At 33.5% G+C, this 24,728-nt stretch overlaps 4 long non-coding RNA genes across 5 annotated transcripts; 2 read left to right on the top strand and 2 right to left on the bottom strand.

Annotated features, from left to right (window-relative positions):
* Positions 1 to 8,137: 8,137 nt before the first annotated feature.
* On the bottom strand, positions 8,138 to 9,880 carry LOC120338302 (uncharacterized). The gene is made up of 3 exons (XR_005569072.2): positions 9,732 to 9,880; positions 9,070 to 9,168; positions 8,138 to 8,898 (listed from the first exon to the last, which is right to left on the bottom strand). It is a non-coding gene; the product is annotated as an uncharacterized LOC120338302 (long non-coding RNA).
* Positions 9,881 to 13,041: 3,161 nt separating this feature from the next.
* Positions 13,042 to 14,749, top strand: LOC144428333 (uncharacterized). The gene is made up of 3 exons (XR_013478281.1): positions 13,042 to 13,517; positions 13,878 to 13,991; positions 14,183 to 14,749. It is a non-coding gene; the product is annotated as an uncharacterized LOC144428333 (long non-coding RNA).
* Positions 14,750 to 17,188: 2,439 nt separating this feature from the next.
* LOC144428331 (uncharacterized) lies at positions 17,189 to 24,558 on the bottom strand. Of its 2 annotated transcripts, XR_013478279.1 has the most exons (4): positions 24,434 to 24,558; positions 18,704 to 18,806; positions 18,374 to 18,478; positions 17,189 to 18,075 (listed from the first exon to the last, which is right to left on the bottom strand). It is a non-coding gene; the product is annotated as an uncharacterized LOC144428331 (long non-coding RNA). The 2 variants fall into 2 exon arrangements; XR_013478278.1 differs by lacking the exon at positions 24,434 to 24,558 and having other exon boundaries at positions 18,704 to 18,861.
* LOC144428328 (uncharacterized) lies at positions 20,995 to 23,088 on the top strand. The gene is made up of 3 exons (XR_013478275.1): positions 20,995 to 21,301; positions 21,545 to 21,664; positions 21,850 to 23,088. It is a non-coding gene; the product is annotated as an uncharacterized LOC144428328 (long non-coding RNA).
* Positions 24,559 to 24,728: the final 170 nt, after the last annotated feature.

The following is a 24,728-nucleotide window of genomic DNA, read 5'->3' as shown; positions in this document are numbered from 1 at the left end:
ATTGATATTTATTTTTACTTGTATTTATTGATAAACATTTCTAGATGCAATAATACTTGAATCTTTACAATATTAAAAGATTTCTCTATGTGTTAGCAGCTACTCAAATGTGGGAACTATATATTTTCATATGCTTAGTTTTTGTTTATGGTGATATTATATTCTTACTGGTTCTCTCAAGATTGTTGTTGAGTATTTTATTACTTTGTGATATTACAACACAAAATGCGGTAAATTAATAAATACTTTAAAAAAATCTTTAGCTTTTTAGAGCAGGGGTCACCAAACTACGGCCCGCGGGCCGGATCCGGCCCGCGGCGTCATTTTATCCGGCCCGCGATAACACGCAAAAAGGGCGAAATATTTTTCCAAAGGAAATTTTCCCGAGCATCGTCTTCCTTGTTTATTTCGTAAAATTGGCCAATCAGCAAGATGCAAAAGAGTGACGTGTAAGAGGCCTTTTCGCATTCGCTCAGACACTTTTTTCACCCTGCAGGTTTTCAGTCGTGGTTGTAAACAATACTTCGTTAGTTTTAGGTTGTGTTTGGGAAATTTAAGTATGAATGGAACAAATTAAGCCAGTCATCATTTTCCAGTTATAGTTTTAATAGTAGTAATGAAAAATTAGTCTGGAAATAGCAGTGACAAAATAGGTTTAAATTTTCTACCAGTATGCAACGTTTTCTGCGAAAGATACACTCGTACACTCGTGACGCGTGCTTTCGACGAAACTGTTTACGTTTCTTGTGCTAAAATGAACGTCGAATGTGCATTTTGCGCTAACAGTACTGTAATCCCTCGCGTACTGCTCCAATTTCAAAAGTCACACTAACTTTTGTACTGCTTAAATGCGGATATTCATGTACGTATGTTACAAAAAAATTAAAAGTTCATCCGATTTAAATGAAAACTGCACAATTAGATAGATCTGAGTGAAAATAAGTAAATAATACCAAGTTTGTAAAAAACGTTTGTATCAATCACTAATCTTTCGATCTGCGTCACATCTATGGAATATTGAGACTATTTCAGGATTTTATTCTGGCAATGGTGTTTTACACCGCCGAAAGATCGTGGCAAATAAACGCTGGAGTTGTGCATGTTAGTTTGTCAGTGGTTCATTGGTAAATTGGTAAGTATCAAGATAGGAAAGAAATACACACGTCTACATAAATTTTATCGGTGTCTATGGACAATACCATTAATTTGCACTAAGTATAACTTGAGCGGAATTTTTGAAAGTTCTGAATGATGGGAAATTTATGCGCTAAGGAAAAAAATCAAATACCAGATAATAGTTGTTTATTTTATCTAAATTATGTCAAAATTTTATGGAATTCTATGCTACAGCAAGCAGTCCGTAGTCGTTGTTATGAGCGATATTCCGACACGGCGTAACGGTACTTAGCAGACGTGATGCGGACATTTTTTGGCGCAAAAAGGCGAATTTTGTAACATTCCTAATTGATGACTGCAACGTTTTGATAACAGCTAAACTCAGGATAGTTGTCAAGATATGAAAATCTTGTATATTTGTTTTCCTAGGATGTTTGCGATCTATATCCTGCGATATAGATAGAATTTAATATTCAAGTCTTCAGAAATGTAGAATATATATCGTTAACAAATTGAATGGATTTCCCAACTTTTGTGAATTTATTGTAGGCACATTGCATTGACAAAAATATTTGTCCGGCCCGTTTCAACACAGTTTGAGTCATACCCGGCCCGCGGTCAAAAAAGTTTGGTGACCCCTGTTTTAGAGCATTATATTCAGACAATTGATCTCAATTATGATAACATTTTATAAATCATCATAACTCTTCTAATATTCACCGAGTAAGTCATCGAGACTGCCGAAAATAACTTTCCTTTTGAAGGCCTGTTAGGAAATGAAATGACATTCCAAAAACATCTACTTATGTAGCATTTCACTTGATTGTTTTCAATGTATTCCATGTTTTTCATTTCATTAAAATACATCTGCATCACTTTTTTTCGCTTTTCGCCGTGGAATACATGAGCATGTATGTATGATTACAAGAATGAGTAAAAATTGAAATCACGTCATTTTAAGCAACAGTAGTAATTTGTGTACATTCGTTTTGCAAATTAATGTTGTGACAAACGCAGACAAATTTAGAAATTAAGGGAATATTTATTTATCTTTTTCTCTGGTATGATTGATTTTCTGTGCTTGGGGTGTTCCCAGATATTTAAGGCTAAAATGACATTTACGTATATTGTACCGTTCACAATTCCCCCTTTTTTTTCTAAATCCATGTCGGTAAATATAAACTTGTCAATGACCTCTTTTGATACAAACTAATTTCCAGATATTTTGCGATATTCAAACACAGTTATGGTGAGCTTATCAACAATGGGGTGATAACATTCGCAACTGGAAGTTCAGCAATAAATTAGAATCAGTAATGCATGAGTGAATATAATATTTTGTGTGAAAAATATTTTCCTTTATTTCAACAAATCGCATTTTTCAAAGCACGAACGTTCTAATAAACACAGTCATCTTTATTGTGATAAAAATCTGATATTTTGTAAAAAAAAATTGGAGGAAAGTAAATGATTTGTAAACTTCTCAGAATGAATTGAAGCTATAAAGTTTTCGCGCGATGAAAATAGGCTTTTTATAAACCACAGCAATATATCTTAAGGGCTCATCTTTGATTCAACATACACTGTTTTGCAATTTTAGATAATACCTAGTATCAAAAGCATTTTTTCGTAAATATATAGATGTCATGTACGATATTCATTACCACAAACCTAAAAAACAATTTCAAATAGGAAGTGATAAATATTAACTTTGGTTTGTGAAATCATCGATCAAAGGTATGTGTATTATGTATTATCCAAGTACAAATATTTTCTGAAGAGTATGTACATATTTAGCTTGTTCATGTTATCAACTTTCCGAGCTATAAGATAAACATTCGATTTTGGTATTCCATATCTTTTGTAATATATTCAAAACTGAAAGCTCCAAGTCAATGAACATTCGTTTTTGATATGATTTTTATATATATAATTATAAAACAGTCGAAAAAATCACTAAAGTTGTGTGAGTGAGGGACCAAACAGAGAAGTTACTACACTACTTTTATTGCTCTAATATAAATTTAATTCAGTCTACGCTAGTTTATTTAGGTATATTATGATAATGAATTTATAATAATTTCAGGAAAGTACCTTTAAAACTTATGAAGCATACTGACACTTGAAATTTTTATTCAACTCAATTCAATTCTCCAACAGAGAAAATTATAGGAAAAGTACGTCATGATCTCATTTATTTCTAAACATCTCTTCTGTTGAGGACCAGGAACGCCTCGGTTTCTCGGCACAATTTCCAAAGTTATTGAATGCGTGTTGACAATTATTTTTACAGTATCCACTAATCAACCGCTTTACCATCTCGTAGTCGCCATAAAGTCGCATAGATATTCTGTCTTTTCATATCAACGTTTGCTTTACATGATAATACAGTTTTTATACTTAGTATCCGATGACGAAATGACGGACATAATGTTTTTTCAAATACTGATAACTTATTTTGATAAGATAAAGCATATTGGATCAAACTACCTACAAACATCCTAGCGATAATTCAAGAGGTTGTAGTTTCTACTGCTGCTTGATATAATTTTAACAAGAAAGTCAACCTTTTGATAAATTGAATCTTATCAGAAATTTTTATTTATAATTATTTTTTTGTTGCTGCTGTGGTGTTTTGAGTTTTCGGATTATAGAAATTCTGCGTAACATATTGACCAGTGGATTTCAATATTTCAGTAAGAAGTCATTGGAAGGCGGTAGGCAATCAGGATTTTCTCTGAGCTCCACACAGTTCGATATAGTTCATCCCAAATTAAGTTTTCAGGATTTACAGACACGTCTTCATGGAACAAATATATGACGTCACAGTTGATATTCCTCGGTGTGTGAAATATGACATAATACACGTCATAATTTTTAAATGCTCTCTCCCCCTTAAGTCAACAAAATAAACGATAAAGAATATATGATAATGTTATAATAAGATATTTGATAATATATTCAATATAATATATGTTGCACACAACCATTTTTGTTGAATTTATTTAGCATCCATTTTTATTACTACTATTTCATGATGACTGATTGCCACATTATACATAAACTTTCACGCAACAATCGGTTTGTGGGTTTACATGCGCCCCTATAGACAGATAGTCGAAGTGTTTAATTTGTAAACTTCACGGAATACACGGATATTAAAATATCCGGCTCGCCGATATCATTTATGAGAATTTATATTTTTGAAAAGTAATTTTTTTGTACCCATTCCAAAATCCATTTTATTAAATCTTCATTAGATATGCAAATGTTGCATACTGCGTTATTTCATATTATGACATCAAGGATGGCTGGTATTGGGGAAAATAAATTATTTTATTATGTCGACTTTCACAGACTCATAAACGTTTCTGAAATTACATTAGTTGTGGTCCATAAAACTTTCCAGATAACCATAATTTTCAAATTGACACATGAAAAGATTAGTATCTATGAGATGCAAACACTAGGCCAAATTTGATAGAAGCGCAATGTATCTTAATAAGAAATCGAGAAATATTGGGGGGTGAGGCCAGTAACATCAAATTGAGTTCCCATGCTGTACTGACATCTTGAGGATGTTGTGTTACGCGCTCTCTCACTACTTACTAGCTAGTTTTCATTGTTATGTACAGTTCGTTATAATGCTTGGAATGATCGAGTGACAAAATTGACAACATTTATAGCGTTGTACTGATTCTAATTAATAACAAAAGTAAACGTGGTTGTTCAAGGATGTAACAAAGGTACTACTTCTGGTAGCACAACCCGTTTCTTTCTTCACTCTCAAATTATAGCTCAGGTTGCTTGTTTTGCTACTGCTATGATAGGAAGCAGTACAGCCTGTTTCCATGCCATCTAATCAAACAATTGAATATATATATATGGCACTGTATAGCCTGGTAGTTCGAAAGCTATATGTAAAAGAGCCTGAAGGCCAAACTTGATAGTATGTTAGTCCGGGTAAGCTGAGGGGAGGATCACAGAAGCAGAACGTTGCAGATCCAAGCTGTTGAGTTTGCTTCATTACACATGATTTTATTTAAGTAAAAGTTGAAAATACGTGTATTGTCTTGTGTGACTAATTGTGGTGATGGCGAGTCAGCACGGACTGCTCTTTTCAGCCAATGTGATCGTCTGGTTATTGCGTAATTTAACGCAGTCGATGACTTTTCTTTGTTGTGACGACATTGTCAGGGTCGCGCACTACTACTAGCGTACATGCAAAGTATGCCTAATTAATTCGTTATGTTTGATTTCGATACGGCGATTACTGCCAAACGCGACGGCTGGTTTGAAATACGCTTGTCTTCGGTTTTGATTTGTTGTTTGAGTTGATTTCTTCTAATTTTATCACACGTATGAAGCGAATAACCTTGAAACGACAGTTTTGCTAAACATTTTGAGAAGGATGTGAAATCATTTTTCTCTACGAAATAATTTTCGATTTTCTTACGCTTTCCTGAATTCAAAACAAAGCTTTTCCAACAAATGCAAAATATTTTCTTGCCCCATTAGTTGAACTCTGCTGGATGTTTTTTCATTGTTGTGCATTGCATATCGTTCATTACCCACAATTGGTTACTCAATTGCTAATTGCGAACGATCGTTCCAATGTTAAAAAAGATACAAACATATTTGAGGTTTTAGATGTCCATATTCCTAAGATGGGTCCTATTCTGCGTGTTCTTACCCCAGTATTAATTAAACGTACTTTAGCAGAGTAAAGCCTGACGGTTGCAGTGTCACACGACCTTTTTGCGACACCCCAGATTCTGTAGTGATTTATTAGGCCCATAATCAAAAAAAATTAAAATTGAATACATGTTATACATCAGAATATTTCGTCATGTGGAATATAATTCAGCAATTCGGAATTTTTCGTATATGTGAGCGGTTTGCACTTCTTTCAGTCGTTTGTGCAGTTAGATGAGTTAAAACTTCCATTATAGAAATGTTAGGACTGTATTGCTGTCTCGGGCTGAGATTTTATCGGGTAATATACACGTCGTTGATCGGTATACAGGTTGAAAGTCGGTTCCAGAAAGGAATGTACCGATCGATTATTTTAAACCAGGCGTCGGCAATTAGCGGGCCAGTTTGAATCTAAATTTATTTGCGCACAGCCCTTTAAAAACACTATTTAACTTAACTTGAAAGATCTGGACAAATCTCAAATCGGTCGATAACAGAAAACTCCGATTATATTGATAGAAATGTGTATGAGGGAATAAGTTTTCTATGTCACTCGTATATGCACGCAGGAGGCGGTATGCATGTAACAAGGCGTCAAAGATTGGTAACCGCCGATTTTCTGTATTTTTTAAACCATAAATATACCAATCGGCAAAGACAAAACATTTCATTTATATAACGCAGACGAAAATTCCCGCGCAGGTAAAATTTCTTCGAATAAACATTTTTTGGCCTCGAAACGAAAACAATTCAATCAAACCTATATATATAATGGAAACAATTGGAACACGCGGGACAAGTGGGACACGTATTCTCTGTACCCTGTCCCCAACCAGATATCATCTGAGGTTTTTTAATTATAAATATTTAATGATGAACATTAATTGATCAATACCTTCTCAAATCAGTTATTTGAACAATTTCACCCGCGCGAAATAATAGTTCACTGTGTTCCCCGATATCCAATCATTGAAGCATCTACTTGCAGAGTTATTTTTCGTTTCACAGATCGCTTCACAAATATCAAATGAATTCAACAGATAGTATATGAGAGGATATATATAGGATAGGATTTACATATTTATCCTGGGAGAGTGAAAAGCCGATGAAGAACGGCTTAATCATATGGTGAATCACGGCCTCTCGTCCGGTTACCAGTGTATGTCGGGTATGGGATTAGTCAGCCAGGTATTTGTTTGGTGGGGATGCCGTAACCGACCAGCGGCTACGTGAACTACCAATAGGCGGCGAGGATTCCAACAATCCTCTCGCTTATATCGTGTAAACATTCGAAAATATACGAAGACTCTAATAAATCTTTCATGATAATGTCGAACTTATCATGTGCCTCAATTTCTGTATCCTTGTCTGATGTTGATAAATGGAAATAAATATACCTTGTATACACCCTCGATAACCAATTTATCCCCATATATACTATTGCCCTACCTCAGTATCATAAAGCCTTAATTTAGGTTAATTAATATATTAATTTGATGAGTTAATGATTGAAATGATCCCCTTGATGTACCCAACTCGTTCAATATTTTCTTTCTAATTAAAAAACCTCTCTAATATTCAAGCATTGTCTTCCTCATTTTTGAAATATTCCTACATACTTTTAATAGATTAAAATATTCCAGAGAATTAAGAAAATGTAACAATTGAGCAATGAAATTATTTTTATTTAAACAAGTCTCAAAATTATATTACTATATATAGGATACATTAGGGTGGTCCAAGGTTGTCGGTTTCGCGGGCCACAATTTTTTTTTGCATTGTTCGCGGGCCACAATAGTGCCGAGGATAAGCAAACAGTGCAATACAAAACAAACACTTTTATTGTGCGAACACATAGATATCATACATAACCATCCCAGGCTAATAGAATCAGCATTCTATTTTTAGTTTTCTATGATGCCTATATTGTTAGCATATATTCCTGACCAAAAAAAAGGAAAACAAGATAATAAATCAGACTGCCAAGCACATCATGCAACTTCGCTAGTTGCCTCATCTAGATATAACACTAGTCAATTCAGTGACATAAGTGATGTAACAATATGTCAACAGATTTTTCTGAATAATTTTATTACGAAAAACACAAAATTCAATTTTTTGATTTCTCTCCGAATGTGACGCGGGCCACAGATAATGAAGCGGCGGACCACATGTGACCCGCGGGCCTGAATTTGGACCACCCTGGGCTACACCATGTAACATTATATATCGTAAATATATTCCAGAAGATATTTGAACTCTTCGAATTGATTTCAGCCATCCATTCCGATTCATTTTACACAGGAGCCTCAATTGAATCAAACAGTTCAGGTATCACAAAGTTGTTGTATTAGCGAATAATATGTATTTACATTCTTACATCAAACTGACTGAGAAATAGAAAGAATTGGTGATTTCAAACTTTCAGTTCAGAAAGACGACCTGATATAATTTACACACTGAAGCCTATTTGAAGTTTAGCCATTATCTATAAATCACTTACTACAATAGAACTATCACGTACAAATTAAGAGTACAAAGGTTTTTAGTTGATATATCACACAAAAACCATTGTTATGTCGCATAAAAAAATAATAATACATCCTCAGCTTGATAGCTTTACTAGTTACAAGCAGATATTTTTGTAGTATATATACTGTATATTAAACAGTTCCCAAATCTATATCTTTTATGATCAAAAATTAAACAAAACTTTGAACGTTTTTACGTCGTATAAAATAATAATAATACATTCTCAACTTGATAGCTTCACTAACTAGTTACAAGCAGATATTTTTGTAGTATATTATACTGTATATTAAAAAGTTCCCAAATCGATATCTTCAATGCTCAAAAAATTAAACAAAACTTAGAAATAGGGTTTACATTGAGTGCCAAAAATTTATTTTTACTCTCAAAGTTGCAAGACAAGTTGAAATACATTAAAAACCTAAAAACGACTTTCCGGCAGTGTTATGTAATTCAAGTTTATATATCTCCAAATGACTAATATTAAAAATAAAATTTACATAAAAGATATTACACCGCAGTTGTAATCATGTCGACACAGCTTGCACATACGATGATCTGAAAAAGAAATATATATATTAATGTTGATAAATTTTGTTATACTAAGCATTCTACTAAGCAAGATTATTTGACCCTAAATGGGAGCGATATTTGTAAATTGCTATTTTTATAAATATTTATATGTTATGTCGGGTTATAGCATTTAAATTGTGAAATTCAGTATCTTACCTAAATGAATTCTTTGGGTGCATGTTAGCCCAGTAAGACGATCATTTACGATTCTGCAGTAGTGGAAGCAAATCTTTTTTAGCCGTCTTCCGTACCGACCTGAATGGAAAAGTGACTGTTTATACTGGCCAGTTAGATAGTTATCATTAGAAAACAAAGGTGTTGATTTACAACATTTTTATTATAATTTATGTTTACTCCTACTCAAAATTAAGTCCGTTACTGAAATGCCGCTTAAAAGTAACCTCATCTATGTTGAATAAGCTACCTTTTACACCACATATTGTTCCTAACGACCCCTGGTCTCTCCAATACCTCCATATACTTGACTAATACAAAGTTGATAATGCTTATCTTAACATGCAAACTTATTAAATTTTCGAGTTCACCATTTTTCCCAATTTACGAAGCAGGTAAAAGGGGGGTTAGTTACTGCTTTAATATCAATTGTTACGTCATTGTTTACTTCTAGCTGACTGGACATTCTTGTGGAAGAAAATAAGCATTTGTTATTTATTTATTTAAATATATCATACAAACATTTGCTCGTACGAGAGATCTTGAAAAAATACCAAACGATTCAATTGGCATGTCCCAAGATATTATTTTATTATAGAGTGTAGGATAATATACACAAATTGAACAATCTCGTTAACACTTACTTGGCCTGCATTCAACGACGTCACTTACAATTAGAAGTAAGATAATCAAACAACAGGCAGATTTGCCACTCATATCGACAGCACGTATTCAGTTTAGTCTGTTCACGCATAAAAGAATTTTCAGTTGTGCGAGACGATACCGAGTGAAAGGTGCTATTATGCCATTGTGAGGCTCAATATAATAAATGTATGTTTCCGTATCGTCCTTGGTGTATGGATAAGTGAACTCGATCAAACAAAAATTAAACTTGGTTATAGAAATCGTCCTTAGTACGGGTCATTACGCTTTTAACGCTTCTTCATACAGTTGACGATGAAGCTGTGGTTGTTATTTCTTCAGGAGCTAAGGCGGATCACAATGTTATCATTGTATTTTTGTGGGGTTGTGGTATACGTCAATGCTTCGTAAAAATTACCTTGCAGCTCCCAATTTCTTCTTGGAGGAGATCGTGTGTAAACAGCTGCTTATTACACTTATACACATCTTGCAAATGTTTTGTAAATAATTGTACAGACAAGTGACTCATCGGATCAAAAATACAATTTTCTTATGTTTGTAATAATAATTTAATTTCAATGCATTGTGTGTTTTTAAAAAAAAAAGATTATAACGAGTAGAGGCGATAAGGTAATGAGCTAAACCGTAGTAGTATATATTTACGGCTAAACATAGTAATGAAAACCCATAAATTTCACTGCCAAGATTTTTATAAATATTTAGATTTTTATAAAGATTAATAAGACTTTTATAAATATTTATATGTTATGTCGGGTTATAGCATTTTAACACCACAAAACGTGTCAGATTGAGTTCGCACTAGATTGACCTCGACGAAAGTGTCACGTTGACTTTTCTCCGGACGATTTGAAAATAAATTCCTTTGTAGCAAGACTGAGTATTGCACTGGGCTATTGACGAAATGATATAATCTCAATTTCACAGTGCCTAAATAATTGCTACCTTAGTTATTGGTTCGCATTTGTGTCTCAAAAGTTTTGGTGAAGTTTCTCGGGCTTGCCCACTTACCCACCAAGAAAGAGAAAAGAGTGCTATATGTATAGAATACCCGAGGCAAATTACATACGAATGGCCTAGTTCCATTGAACTCAAATAAATGCAGGGCTCATACTGAACTTCCAGAGATTTGAGACTGATTTGAAATAAAATATTGTCTGATAAAATGCTCGATGGAATGTGTTTTTTAAAGTGCAACTAATATATTTAAATTACTTATAGAACAGGGATGGCGCACCAATGACCCGTAAATTACAAAATGACTATCGCGTTTTTTCAGCGACCTGCCAAGTCATGGATCAATGCAAATTTCAGGGATAAAAAATTAATATAAAGTAGGCTTTAATTTAACAAAACAGTAAATAGTCATGACATTTTAATGTCAATTTCTCATGACATCCTATTTTAGCCACTACAAAGATTTTAAACGCATGCTCGTATAGATATCCACTCACAAATGACTGCCGCTAACGGAAGAAACTCCAGAATTTTCCTGGTGTAAGCGTTTCAAGTATTTTTGTATTACCGGCGGTAATACATATATATATATATTGGAGGAGCTCCAATGATCCGGCCGCTGTTAAAAGCTATATATTCGAACGCATCTTGATTGAACTCTGATAATAATTGCTGAAAAACAAACGCCATGGTATATACTTTTGTTATCAGATTATGGGACGTAACTAAATGGCCAAACCAAAAAACTTGAATCGCGCGTGGGTATGGGTTTCGGTCGGAAACGTCGAAGCTAACTTTTTACTATTGGATATTCATTGAAATTATAAACAAGTTTGGGATCAGTTGATCCCAAGTTTGACCAACGAGAACGTGGAAGATTTGATGACGTCGCTAAATCACCTGGTAAATATCTTACATTTTTCAACGCAAAAGAATCGAAATAGCGATAAGTTGATGGCGCGGCGAATGGTTTAGATTTTCTACGTTATAACCTACAACTTGTACACATTGACGAAATTCATAAGGCGCACACTGTGCTAGCCATGAGACCGTTTACATTCTATATTTATTTGGACAACTGATGGAACAGCTAGTTGGATCAAGAAAATTTTTCCTGAGGAAATGGTGTGAACAGTCATCATATTATCAGTTCGAATAAAACCAGCTTTAAACGTGACCTTGGGACAGGTTAATGAAGTTACACACTTGTGAGGGAAAGCGATGTGTGTTTTTCATAGGGAACGCAGAGCTGATACTTGGCAACGTAACTGCGTAACGAAGTATTTAAGAAACGTCGTGTTTACGTCAAGTTGGCGCGACGGACATGTGACGAATTGGAGAACATTGAATAAGATTGCTCTTGTAATTTTACAGGTGCATCATGGATTCAATTTAATGGTTCCTTCGAAAGCTATTTTAAACCCCTACTAATGTGTCAATATCGTATTAGGTTAAAACAGAACAGATCGAAGTTTTTGTTATTCAAATAAAAAGCTTTTCAGAACATTTTTTCGCTTCTAATTTTGCCCATTTTTGCAGGATAATCGATATATTTTATCTTCATTTTAGAATTATATTTGGTTTCCTAGACTGTCTTTCAAATAATATAAAACTTATCTAAATAGTAATATAAAGTTTGCGAGATTGCGAGGTTTCAAAGTTGCATAACTAATATGGAATGCCAAAGCCGGAAACCTGCTTCGACGGTCCAAGACGTTTTCAGGAAAGTCGGAATACCGGTTTTTAGGGTTCAAAGAGTTAATCCAATAGAACAATAAACACTCTGTTTTCACGGCAACAACCCATGATACGAACGAAGATTTTAACAGAATGATCGCATAGATATCCAGTGACAAATGACTGCCACACCACTACCGAAAGAAACTCCAGAAAGAGACCTGACCAAAGTTGAAAGAGTTGAACGAATTGAAATGTTTCCTTGTGTAAGCGTTTAAATAAAGTATTCTTGTATTACCACCTATATATTGGAAGAGCTCCAATGATCGTTCCATTAACCTACCCGAATAAAGGGAAAAACTATCGAAATGATCCATGTCATGGCTCCCTATTGTTGTTTTATTTTAAATTGTTAAAACAGTATTTCACAGTCATCCAGGCATCTAATAAAATTGCTTAATGCTCGGGAGTGTCAGTAACTGCGTTAAATTTGGCGGTCAATTTCTATATAATAGGGTTGTTTAGATTAGAACATGGGAGCTTGAATTTGTTTGCAAGATATGTGGAGCTGTATAAGCTATCTGCTATATCATTACAAAAAACTTATAACATCAATTCCATGCATTTGACAACTGTCTTACTAATCCCATACCCGACATTGACTGATAACTTGGCGGAAGGCCGAGGTTCGCGGTTTAATATTTCCGTTTTCAAACTTTGTGCATGATTTCACTACCATTACCACTCAAGTTGGATTGTGTCTGCGGTCCACTTCATCCGGTCTTGGTATCATCATGGTGACTAGCATCGCAATTACGTAAAGGTCCAAGAATTGCCACGCTCATCTTAGTACAAAAACCTCGAGACAGTATCCGCGTGAAAATATACCGAACAACATCGGTGTCGTGTTTTAACGATAGACTGTTTATGTCGCGTCGCTTACGATAAAATACTTTAGGGGAATATTTCAGTATGGGAGATACTTTCATGCATAAATAAGTCTCAACAGTCTGCTACAGTCTCATATTGAGTACAAACCATCAACAGTATGGGTCAAAATATTAACATGAAATTCGCTTTATTTCTTGCAATATTGATTTGTGCGACAACTATATATTCGGATGCCGGAAACACAAGTAAGTTTCTTTTTTTATTGCCGTTTTGATTAAGTAGAAATAAAGGGTGGCAATGTGCATTAGAAAAAATCATACGAAAATTAATAAAGTTTGGGAAATTTCTGAAACAAAAAGTATGAGTATGCGTAAAATAAAATTGTTATTACGAAAATGTTTTTTCATTGAAATGTTGAATATTACTTTTGTCCAACAAAAAATCCAAAATGATAATTGCGACATTTCGATAAAACAATTTTGATTGCATTCCACATTCTAAACGACTTTGGGATACCTATTACACTGTAATTCAATACTGTATAAGTTATATAAAAGTAAGTTAGTTTGTGTTTACTAATAAATTCCAATAAAATGTTTTTTTAGGACGACGTGGAAAGGGCATTGGTGTGAAAGGTAATTCGCAATGTTCCCGTTTCTGCATGACAACAAACACTGGTTATTATATAAAACGATGTGAGAAAGCCAGAGGGATCAGAAGTATGTTTTATATTTCGCTTTTATAAACTTATCATCTCAATTTACTGATCGACTAAAAACTTGAAAAGGAAATTTTTCATTTAAATAATGAGATGATTTGTATAACTTGCTATAAATCACCTTCGATATTTTTGTTGCCTGCTATCATATTGGCCGTATCCTTAAATAATTTTTTTTCATTCTTTTTTCAGATAAAAAAATTTGCAAAGTGTGCAGAGAAAATAAAATCTACTCCATTACAGGTCTTTGGCCATAATGAGCGGTTCTGCACCTTTATACATTTTTGTACAGTTCAGTGCTTTGTTTCAAAATGTTAAACTCCATTTACATTATTGATGTTCGATGTGTCTGATCTTATTTTGAATTTTTTTTTGCTTTGTATCAAAATGTCTTAACTGTCATTGATTCACTCGTTACTACACAATCATCGTCGTAGTACTTTAGTCAGTATGTGTATTTGATTTATAAGCCACATATATATATGTATGTGTGTATATATATGTGTGTATGTGCTCGATTAAACATGGTTGAGGTATGGATTCTATAAATACAGTTACCTATTTTTTTTAATATTCATTGTTTTTCAGTATATTTTTAGCCTATAAAAAATTCAAATTGAACGAGATGTATCTTATTTGTAAATCAAAGATTCTAATTGTGTTAGTGTTAGATTCTACATTTTATTTTTTATTGAAATATATCTCTCATATTTTGTTACTTTATTTTGTAATATTCTGTGACTGTAAATACATATTTCTCAAATAATTGGTGTTTTGCAATAATTCAAAATTTGAGGTACTTTGAAGGTCAACTTCTACATTCCTCTGAATTCTCAGCACTCATCAACATTTCGACACCGTTTCAACAAAAAACCTAACATATCTGTGAGTTTCTGCAGTTAAGGGTTTCACTATTATTTTTATAACAAACAGCTTGCTTTGAGATCTGCAGTTCTGAGAGTTCAGTTTATAACTGGATACAGTTTATTTTCATTAGATAAATGCCAGAATTCTGTGCATATTACACAGTCAGTCTAAGCTGTAGCAAACATATACCCAAACGCATTTTACCTATTCAATATCGATATTATTAGAGTAATTGGGAACTTTCGTTTCATCAAGATTTCTATGAACTTATCGTATACTTGTTGTAGGTATATATATTGCAAGGGTCGTGGATACTTCATAACGAACTTGATTACTTACAAACTTTGAAGAACATTTATTGTATTTTATCAGACGCGTAACGATTCAATCGAATTGACATCAACATACAGTGTATTTATATACAAGAATATAAACCCGGGTAACGAACAAGCATTCTTTAAAGCAGAATATTGAAATTATTTGCAAACATTTTTTAATAGTGATCAAATCAAAGTTACGATTTCTTTATAATTTAAGTCTATTTTATGAAACAATAAGATGTCAGCAGTAAGTTCCCGTGCAAAAGTATTCTATGGGACAATGACGTTGCAAGCTTCGTTCCCAGGTAATTGATATTGAACTTCACATATCCAAATACTACGTTAAGATTTTGATAAATATTTAGAAGTTGGTTATTATATGATATGGTGAGTTTTAGCATTTTGATAACACAAAACGTGTCAGATTGGGCTCGCGGTGGATTTACCTACAACTCAACGAAAGTGTCCTATTACCCCGCAGATCTTCTCCGGAAGATATAAAAATAAATCTCCTCTTTATTTTGAAATAGTATTGCGCTGTATTATTGAGAGTTGATATTTTCCCAATTTCACAATAGCGATCTATTTGCTACCTAAGTCTTTGGCGCGGATTTGCGACACGGAAGTATTAGTATTTATAGAACAAGGATGGCAAACCACTGGCTGCGGGTTATAGTGACCACCGTATTTTTTCAGCGACCCACCGTGTCACGGATCAATGCAATTGATGAAAAAATAGATCTTAAGTCAATATAACAATAAATTCGCTGTTTCATACCGCGACACCCAGGATATCAGATGTTTTGATTAAAAAAGAGAAATTCTGACGTGAATTTATCACGCTACCAAGATTTAGTCACTACAAAGATTTTAAACGCATGCTCGCATAGATATTATCACAAATGACTGTCACTGTCGAAAAAAACTTCATCAATAGATCTGATCTAAGTTGTAAGAGTTTGAACGCATTAAAATGTGCGAGTTTTCCTGATGTAAGCGTTTAAATTATGGAAGAGCTCCAAAGATCGTTCCGTTTATCCGGATAAGAATAAAACTATCGAAGTTATGCATTTCATGACTTGGTTTAAGGATTGATTAAATTGCTGGATGAAAAAATGAGAAAAATAATATGCACTAAATACAGCCGCACTAACATTCGTATTGTTTTAGTTAAAATCGTTGAAACAGCATTTCACAGCCACCCCGGCGTCTAATAAAATCGCTAAATGCTTAGTAGTGTCGTAATTGTATCAGAAATCGCTTTTACTGAGAATTTGAGTTTGGCGAACAATTTTTAATATAATATGGTTGTTTGGAAGTTCTTACATTTCATGGAAACTTGAAGTTTGAATTCCTATCTGTTTTCCCCTCCCCGGGATAAATATGCAAATACTATCTTATCACGTCGCAAACGTCGTCTGGTGGCGGCTTTGAGTTCAGCAATCCCTTTTTGCCCGTAAATATTTTTCGATAGATTCGTACTTGCCAAACAACGCGTAGTAGTCGGCATTGTTCAGTGTATATGAGGACTTGGCCAGAGGCGTGAAAGTGGTAAATCGTCATAATCAAGAGGCAGATGGTATAATACCAGACAATATTTTTATCGTTAACTTACTGTATCAAAATGTCTTTGTCAAATTTTCGGAGGACTTACAATAATGAAATTACCGCAACAATTATATTGATTTAACATAATTATACAACGAATACGTTGAAAATTTGGTGAAGAAATTTTTTTGAGAATTGGAAAGAAAATTTAAAACTTGAGCAAAAAAAATTGTGAAATCCCTTTTCACGCGTCAATAACGTAAGACTTGGGATTTCTCCCTCTGATTCTGATTGAAAAAAATTGTACTACTGCTCTAGAACTTATTTCTATAATAATAGATAAATAGTTTATTCTAATACTTCATATTTATACACAAATTTAAAATGGAGAATTCTGGGGGGCGAGCAAAACCTTTGAAAAGGTTTAAAACATGGGAAATAACATGTGCCCGCCCCCCAGCACACATACAGAAATAAATTTAGGAAAAAACACAAACCTAGTTAAAACAAGGCTTGGCCCAAAAATAATCAAACAAAAGATACTCGAATGTATAGAAACTTCCAGGTTGTTATGGCTTATATGAAGATTACTACACACATATATCGTTAAAAGAGAGTAGACGTTTCTGGTTGTAATGCATGTATTCAGTATTTTGATTCACTCAATTGTGATGAATTCGCGTCCAACAATCGTAACATCTCTACATGAATGCTTTGCTTTCATGCCACCGTGTCTATTCAAACCTGATATAGCATACTTTGGCCACTGCATATGATGATTCGTTCATGACATTAATTTCAACATTTTTCTTAAAAAATTGACTGCTGGTAGAATAAAACCGTCGACAACTTCATGCAATCTGAAACTGGTGAACTATTTTCATATACATTGGATTAGACCTACATTGCAAGACAGGCAAGAAGTAGTGGTTCGCAATGCGATCAACTCGTCTTGTTGTCTTTCTTAAACATACCATTAATATTGTCATTTCTGCCTTCATTTAAGATTTAAATATGAAAATATTTAAAATAATTGAATATAATACTATATAAAGTCAATATGTACAAAATAATGAAAGGATTCTGAAAATAGTGGATTCGTTAAGCAATGCACAAAATAAAAAATAAAAAGTATAAATAACAACGGTGCTTCATCTCAATCAATGAAAATGACCAATGACGGTTGTTATCAGTTTATTGGTCGCTTAAAATAACATTCAAAATCTTCCCGAATGATTGAATAACTGAATATCGGATAAGTGCATAGTATATTCCGCATATGAGATCAACCAAATATACTTGCACCCCCACACTCGTATTTGAATCGACAGATTTCACATGATCGACGATCTAAAATAATATTTATTGTTAATGAGTGAAAAATAAACAAATTTATGTTTAATTAACTAAATCAAAACCGGAACACATATCACGGAATGAGTTCGAATAATAAAGTTAAAAAAAATTATATTCAGGCTCAAAATTATTAACTCATCTGTGTTAGTGAAATGACACAATGTGATTTTAACAGAAAATGATTTGTCGAAAAGCTTTTTTAATCAAAACGAATATTATTTGCTTACAATATATCTTTTTTCAGAAAATTACATGCCGGTCAGTTTTGACCGTAAGTTATTTTGTATCTTACCATATCTTAGTCTACGCTCGCATTTGAGACCGGAAAATAATCCGTTTTCAATCCTGCAATATCGGTGACAAATTATTTTAAGTTGTCGTAATTGAATAGTATTTCCTGAAATATATTGTAATTGTTTTTATATATTTTTCAACGGTTTATGGAATGTGAAAAGTGCATTCATAAGAATGAATTAGTTATAGCATTTAAAAAAATCATTGAAAACAAATAAGAAGACTTTGATAAAAATCAGCCAATTGTTCACATGATTGTGACTATTCAAAAAAACTATGTATTTCTTGTAAAGTTTGTAATTTACTCAAGTATAGTAAATTGTCTCACCTGGTGGTCTGGCTTGAGTAAACATATCAGATAACAAAATGAAAAAAATAGAAAATAGCATAAGCTTCATCTCGTTGAATATTTGTTATAGCAAAATTAAATTCTGCAAAATAAAAAGCATTTTCAGTTTTTTATATTTGATAGGCTTAAAACGGTAAACCGCCCTTTATTGGCATGGACAACTTTCCTGTTCTGCTATCAACTTCCTACTGTGCTGAGATTAAATGTAGCAAATATATTATACCAATATATAAATATTTAAACAACGATAAATATCTAACTTCGGGAGTTTGGACTAGGATGCCCCATGTTATATATATACCGGTATCATTATTTATCCCTCGTTGTTTAGGAGAAATGTTTTGTTTATCGTCAAAACTTTTGAAGTTATCTTGTCAAAGCAAAATACTGTAGTTTACAATGTCAGAGAATCACGCCAACGTGCGGTTAATGACTCCGCGAACGAGGAATGGAGGAATTCTTTGTGAAAATGTGCAAAATTTTCCAATTCGACACTTTTGTAGAACAGATTGTTCGCGAGAAAGTAAAGATGATAAACTATATTTAATTGATTGAGTGATTTAAATTCTTAAGCTAACATAAAAAGCTTTCTGATTCGACGGAAATTTTGGGTTGTTTGTTGATGTTGGCTGATATAACTTACCGAATTCCAATATATATTTGGCGTAACAAATTGGGTATATGTAGAGTTAGCTTTGATAAAAATACCATAAAAAATAAGATTCATCGTGTACGTATAAACAACGTTTCATGTATTCTTTTCCGGTGATTAAATAGTTTAAATCTTTACAAATGTCGCGTTTGTATGGTCATGGTAATCTAAGCATTTCTAACTAACAAAAATGAAACTTACATCACCACATAAACATCATCAACAACATACGAGCATGATTTATAATTAGGCAATTTAGGGGGATTTTCTGGGATAATTTTTGGTCGAGTACCGCGCGAGAGAAACGTCTCTTATCTAATAGTATACCATATATGGATTTATTTTACGCCCACGATATGCGCGGTATGCTGAAGCGAGAATGACGTAATATCCGTATGAACGAGGCTTACTTGCATAACCGAATTCAACTTACGTTACTAATATTATTACAGCATTACTACATAAACCCTATTAAGATCACCATGGGTTGAGATATGGCGAAATACCGGAATTTAAGTGCCATCATTTTGCTCCTCTTACGCCTCTTAGGTGGCGTGATTTAGTACAGGCTAGTTTTAGAATTACAATATATGCTCAATATCCTTGAAGCGTGCTTAAAATTTAACGCAGGATGAATATAAAAATAAAATAAACCGCTCTTACACATTTTGCGTGGATAAATTTAGTATTTCTAACGTTGTTGACGTCGAAGAATGACTTTCGATTGGATTTAAATATATGTGTAGGCCAGGGTTGTCCAACCTTGATGTAGTTTACGAATAATTGTGCGGACCACTTAATATGGTAGTTTTGTTATAGTTTTCACTACACCGTCTACAGGTTAATGAAAAAACAAACAAAACCCTTACGCCAGTATTATAAGAACGATGAAAATACGAAGATACAGTAAAGTCAAAAGTTTTTACCAAACATAGATATTTCAATGTGGAGTATGGCACTGCTTTTATCCAACAAGTTTGTCAATATTTGCCGCGATGAACGATGTAGTAATGCGAAGCAAACTTTTCATATGACTATCAGAATTTAGTGATCTCGTGGGGCATTTGACATGGTTCATATTCGTGAAAAAACTTGCTCTTACAAGTAAGTTCAGTCGAATATTGAGGTCATAAAAACAGCTTCTTCACAAAAAAAAAAGCCAGGGAAACAGATTGAAAAATACATGACAGACGATAAAAATTAATTCAAATGTTTCTCTCCAACAATAACGTCCGCAAAGAGACTTAAAAAGGCTTTCGTACTTTTCGCGCGTTTGAACGTCGAGGAACAACTTTTTCATTAAAGATTTCAATAGTGGCCCGGATTTGTAAGAGACACCGAGATTCGAATAATACAGCGCGGGCAACTCGAAAACTTTCGTCGGGCCACAAGTTGGACGACCCTTGTGTAAGCTATTGGAAGAGCTTTTTCCGAAATTATGGAATTAAAACCGAACGAAATTACGTTTATGTCCACTGTAGGGCATAACGGGTAATATTTCTGTTTTCAAACTTTATGCATATTCTAATCAAGTGCGATTGTGTCGACGGTCTACGGTTTGCTATAGTGTTATAGTCACTTTGATCCGATCATTGTATCCGCATGGTCACTAGCATTGCGTTTATGTTACTGTTCAAATATTCATGTACAAACAAACCCGAGACTGTAGTCCGCGGGGAAATATGCCGGACAACAGTGCGCAATTTAAGAATAGACACTTCAAGTCGCATACGATAAAATATTTTAGGGGAATATTTCGGTATGGGGGATACTTTCATGCATAAATAAGTCTCAACAGTCTGCTACAGTCTCATATTGAGTACAAACCATCAACAGTATGGGTCAAAATATTAACATGAAATTCGCTTTATTTCTTGCCATATTGATTTGTGCGACAACTATATATTCGGATGCCAGATACACAAGTAAGTTTCTTTTTTTAATTGCCGTTTTTGATTAAGTAGAAATAATTGATTAAAGGTAGCAATGTGCATTAGGAAAATTCATAACTTTTGTAACGAATAAGTTTTCTTTCAAAATGTCGAATATTACTTTCGTCCAACTAAAAATCCACTTAAGGATACATATTACTCTGCAATTTCATACTGTATGAGTATATTAAAGTAAATTTTTGTTTATGAATGAATTCCAATAAAATTTTGTTTTAGGACGACGTGAAAAAAGCATTAGTGTGATAGGAAAGTCAAAATGTTCCCGCTTCTGCATGACAACAAGTACTGGTTCTTATATAAAACCTCGACGATGTGAGAAAGCCAGAGGAAGAAGAAGTATGTTTCATATTTTGCTGTTAAAAAAACATATCATCTCAATTTACTGATCAACTCGAAACTTGAAGAGAAATTCTTCATTTAATTAATGAGATGATTTGTATACCTTGTCATGACCTTAATCAATCAATATTTTTTCGGGTTTTTCCATATTGTTAATATCAAGAAATAAATATTTTTTTCAGATAAAAGAAATTGCAAAGTGTGCAGAGATAAAATTTGCGCCAATGCTGGCCTTTGGCAATAACAAACGGATTTGCGCCTTCATAAATTTTTACACGATCGTTTGGTGATATGTTTTAAAATTTTGAAACTTCATTCACATTATTGATGCTCGATATGTCTGATTTTATTTTAAATTGTTTTTACTTTGTTTCAAAATGTCTCGACTTTCATTGATACACTCGTTACTACACAATCATCGTCGTACTACATTAGACAATATGTTTATCTGATTTATAAGACACATATATATGTATGTATACGTACATGTATGCGATCGATTAAACCTGGTTAAGGTATGGTTTCTATAAATTCAGTGTTAATTATTTTTTTTGGAATATACATTGTTTTTCGGCATATATTATGGCTTAATATTTAAGCATACCATAAATTGAAGATGTATCTTATTTGCAAATCGAAGATTCTAGTGGTAAATTGTACGTTTTTTATTTTTGCTGAAAAATAGATCTTTTGTGTTGTTACTTTATTTTGAAATATACCGTGTATGTAAATATATATTTCCCAAATCTTTTGTGTTGTTACTTTATTTCGAAATATACCGTGTATGTAAACATATATTTCCCAAATCTTTTGTGTTGTTACTTTATTTTGAAATATACCGTGTATGTAAATATATATTTCCCAAATCTTATATACTGTGTATGTAAATATATATTTCCCAAATCTTCTGTGTTGTTACTTTATTCTGCAATATACTGTGTATGTAAATATATATTCCTCAAATAATTGGTGTTTTGGGATAATTTAATATTTAAGTTCTGAAGGTCAACTTTTACCATATCCTGAATTTTCAGCACTCATCGACATCACGACGCCGTAACAATTTAAAAACGAATTAACATATCTGTAAGTTTCTGTAAATAAGGGTTTCATTTTTAAAACAAAAATGCTTGCCTAATATGTCTGCAAGTAGTGTCGATGACAATCTAAAACGGCATTTTCTCTGATAGTTTGCGATCTTACACCAAATGTGGATATAGTAAGATTCTTGAATGTTTTAGTGAGTTTTTTGGTGGTTATTTTATATTTTAGCGGGATAAATGACAAATAATGATCAGTGTATTTGGACAATAAAAGAGTTTGTTTTGTATTGCACTGTTGCCTATTCTTGGCACTATTGTGGCCTGCGAACAATACAAAAATAATAGTGTGGCTCGCGAGACCGACAGCCTTGAACTACCCTGTGTTAAATATTGCTGCCCGCTTAATATTTCTTTTAATTTTTTTTAGTTTTTTTTTTAATTTTTCCATATAGATGTCAGCTTAACTGTGTTGTGTCGAATGTAGATTCCGGTGCTGCCATTCCACCAATCCTTTTTACTTTTAAACCTTTTATCCCGCTGAAGAGGAATTCGCCATGATAGCAACGGAAAATACAACCTTCAATGGGAAAAGACATTTGTGTGGTTCACTATGGGAATCAATTCATGGGGCTTTTGAACGTAGTAATTGTTGGCTTTTTCTGATTTTTTTTCTTCTTGATTTCGCTTTTTTATCGCTGGGATCTGGCAACCCTGATTATTACAGCATTACTACATAAACACCACCAGGGGTTAAGATATGGTGAAATAGCGGAATTTCTGTGGGATAATTTTGCTCGAGTACCATGGAAGAAACGCCTCTTGCATGGGGTGATTTCGTACAGGCTTGTTCTAGGATTACGATGTATTATCAATATGCACGAAACCTAATTAAAATTGAACGCAGGATGAATATAAAAACGAATTAAATCGATTTTTTACACCTTTCAGTTTTTATGACTACATGTTTTACAAACATAACAACACGAATTATCCTAACCAAACTAAGTTCGGCGTGGGCAGCATTAGAATGAATTACGCATCCACATCTGCCAAAATGCAGCGTCCTCGCCCTTAAACAGCCTTACTTGCCTCCAGGAATCATAACATTACTTTTCGAGCGATAGTTGAACTGAACAAGATATTTTCCATGTCAAACTACTTAAATAGCAAAACAGAACACAGATCTAATCTTTGAAATTTTGATCTAAATGGAATAGGTCTTTCATAAATTTTTTGGGAATGACCGGGAGCTGTTAACATGGACATTTGGGGAGTTGGAACCTTAGTAGGATTTTTAATTTCAACATAAAATTGCATACGGCAAACCCATCGATCAGAATATGTTCATTTAGGTCAAATCCAAGCGCGTTCCAGAAGTGTGTGTACCAATATGGAGGTAACTGATTTTGATCGCTATCTTTACATCAAGTTGTGTAAAGGGATTGAATTTACTTGGCTGCCTCATACAGTCCCCGAACTTGTAATAGAACAAAAATAAGGAAATCGAAACGAAATTATGGCTCAACCCTAACCACACACACTACGGAAGTACCAAACCAAGTTGTTCATCCTTCCTTAGTCAGATGAGAAAAATTTGTAATCATATGTTAAGAAATTTTATGTTTCGAAATGTGTTGGCTCCGAAAATTGACTTTCGACTGGATTTAAATACGTTTAGGCTATTGGAATACCTTTTTTCCGAAATAATATTAGTATAACATACCAAGCATCGCTGCTATGTCGAACATTAAAACAAACATTTCGGTTCGCCTTTATTCCATTTATCACGTTCTGTTGGACTTCCGCAATGGTGCCGTCGCTCGATAACAAGTATTGGTTTCCGGCGTCACCTTTCACCCCGAAATTCAATGTGTTTATATTTCTTTCAATTTGCGTATTTTCAGCATGGTGAATGAACAAAATTGTATTTTAGTTTACTTTATGCATGATGTCACCACCATTACCAACAATCACGTGGAATTTTGTCAGAGGTATTCTGCATCGGTTTATTGTATCCG

The sequence above is a fragment of the Styela clava genome, chromosome 10, assembly GCF_964204865.1.
Source record: "Styela clava chromosome 10, kaStyClav1.hap1.2, whole genome shotgun sequence".
In the NCBI taxonomy this organism is placed as follows: domain Eukaryota; kingdom Metazoa; phylum Chordata; class Ascidiacea; order Stolidobranchia; family Styelidae; genus Styela; species Styela clava.
Note: the sequence above shows the minus strand (reverse complement) of the source record. Positions and strands in the feature narration are given on the sequence as shown.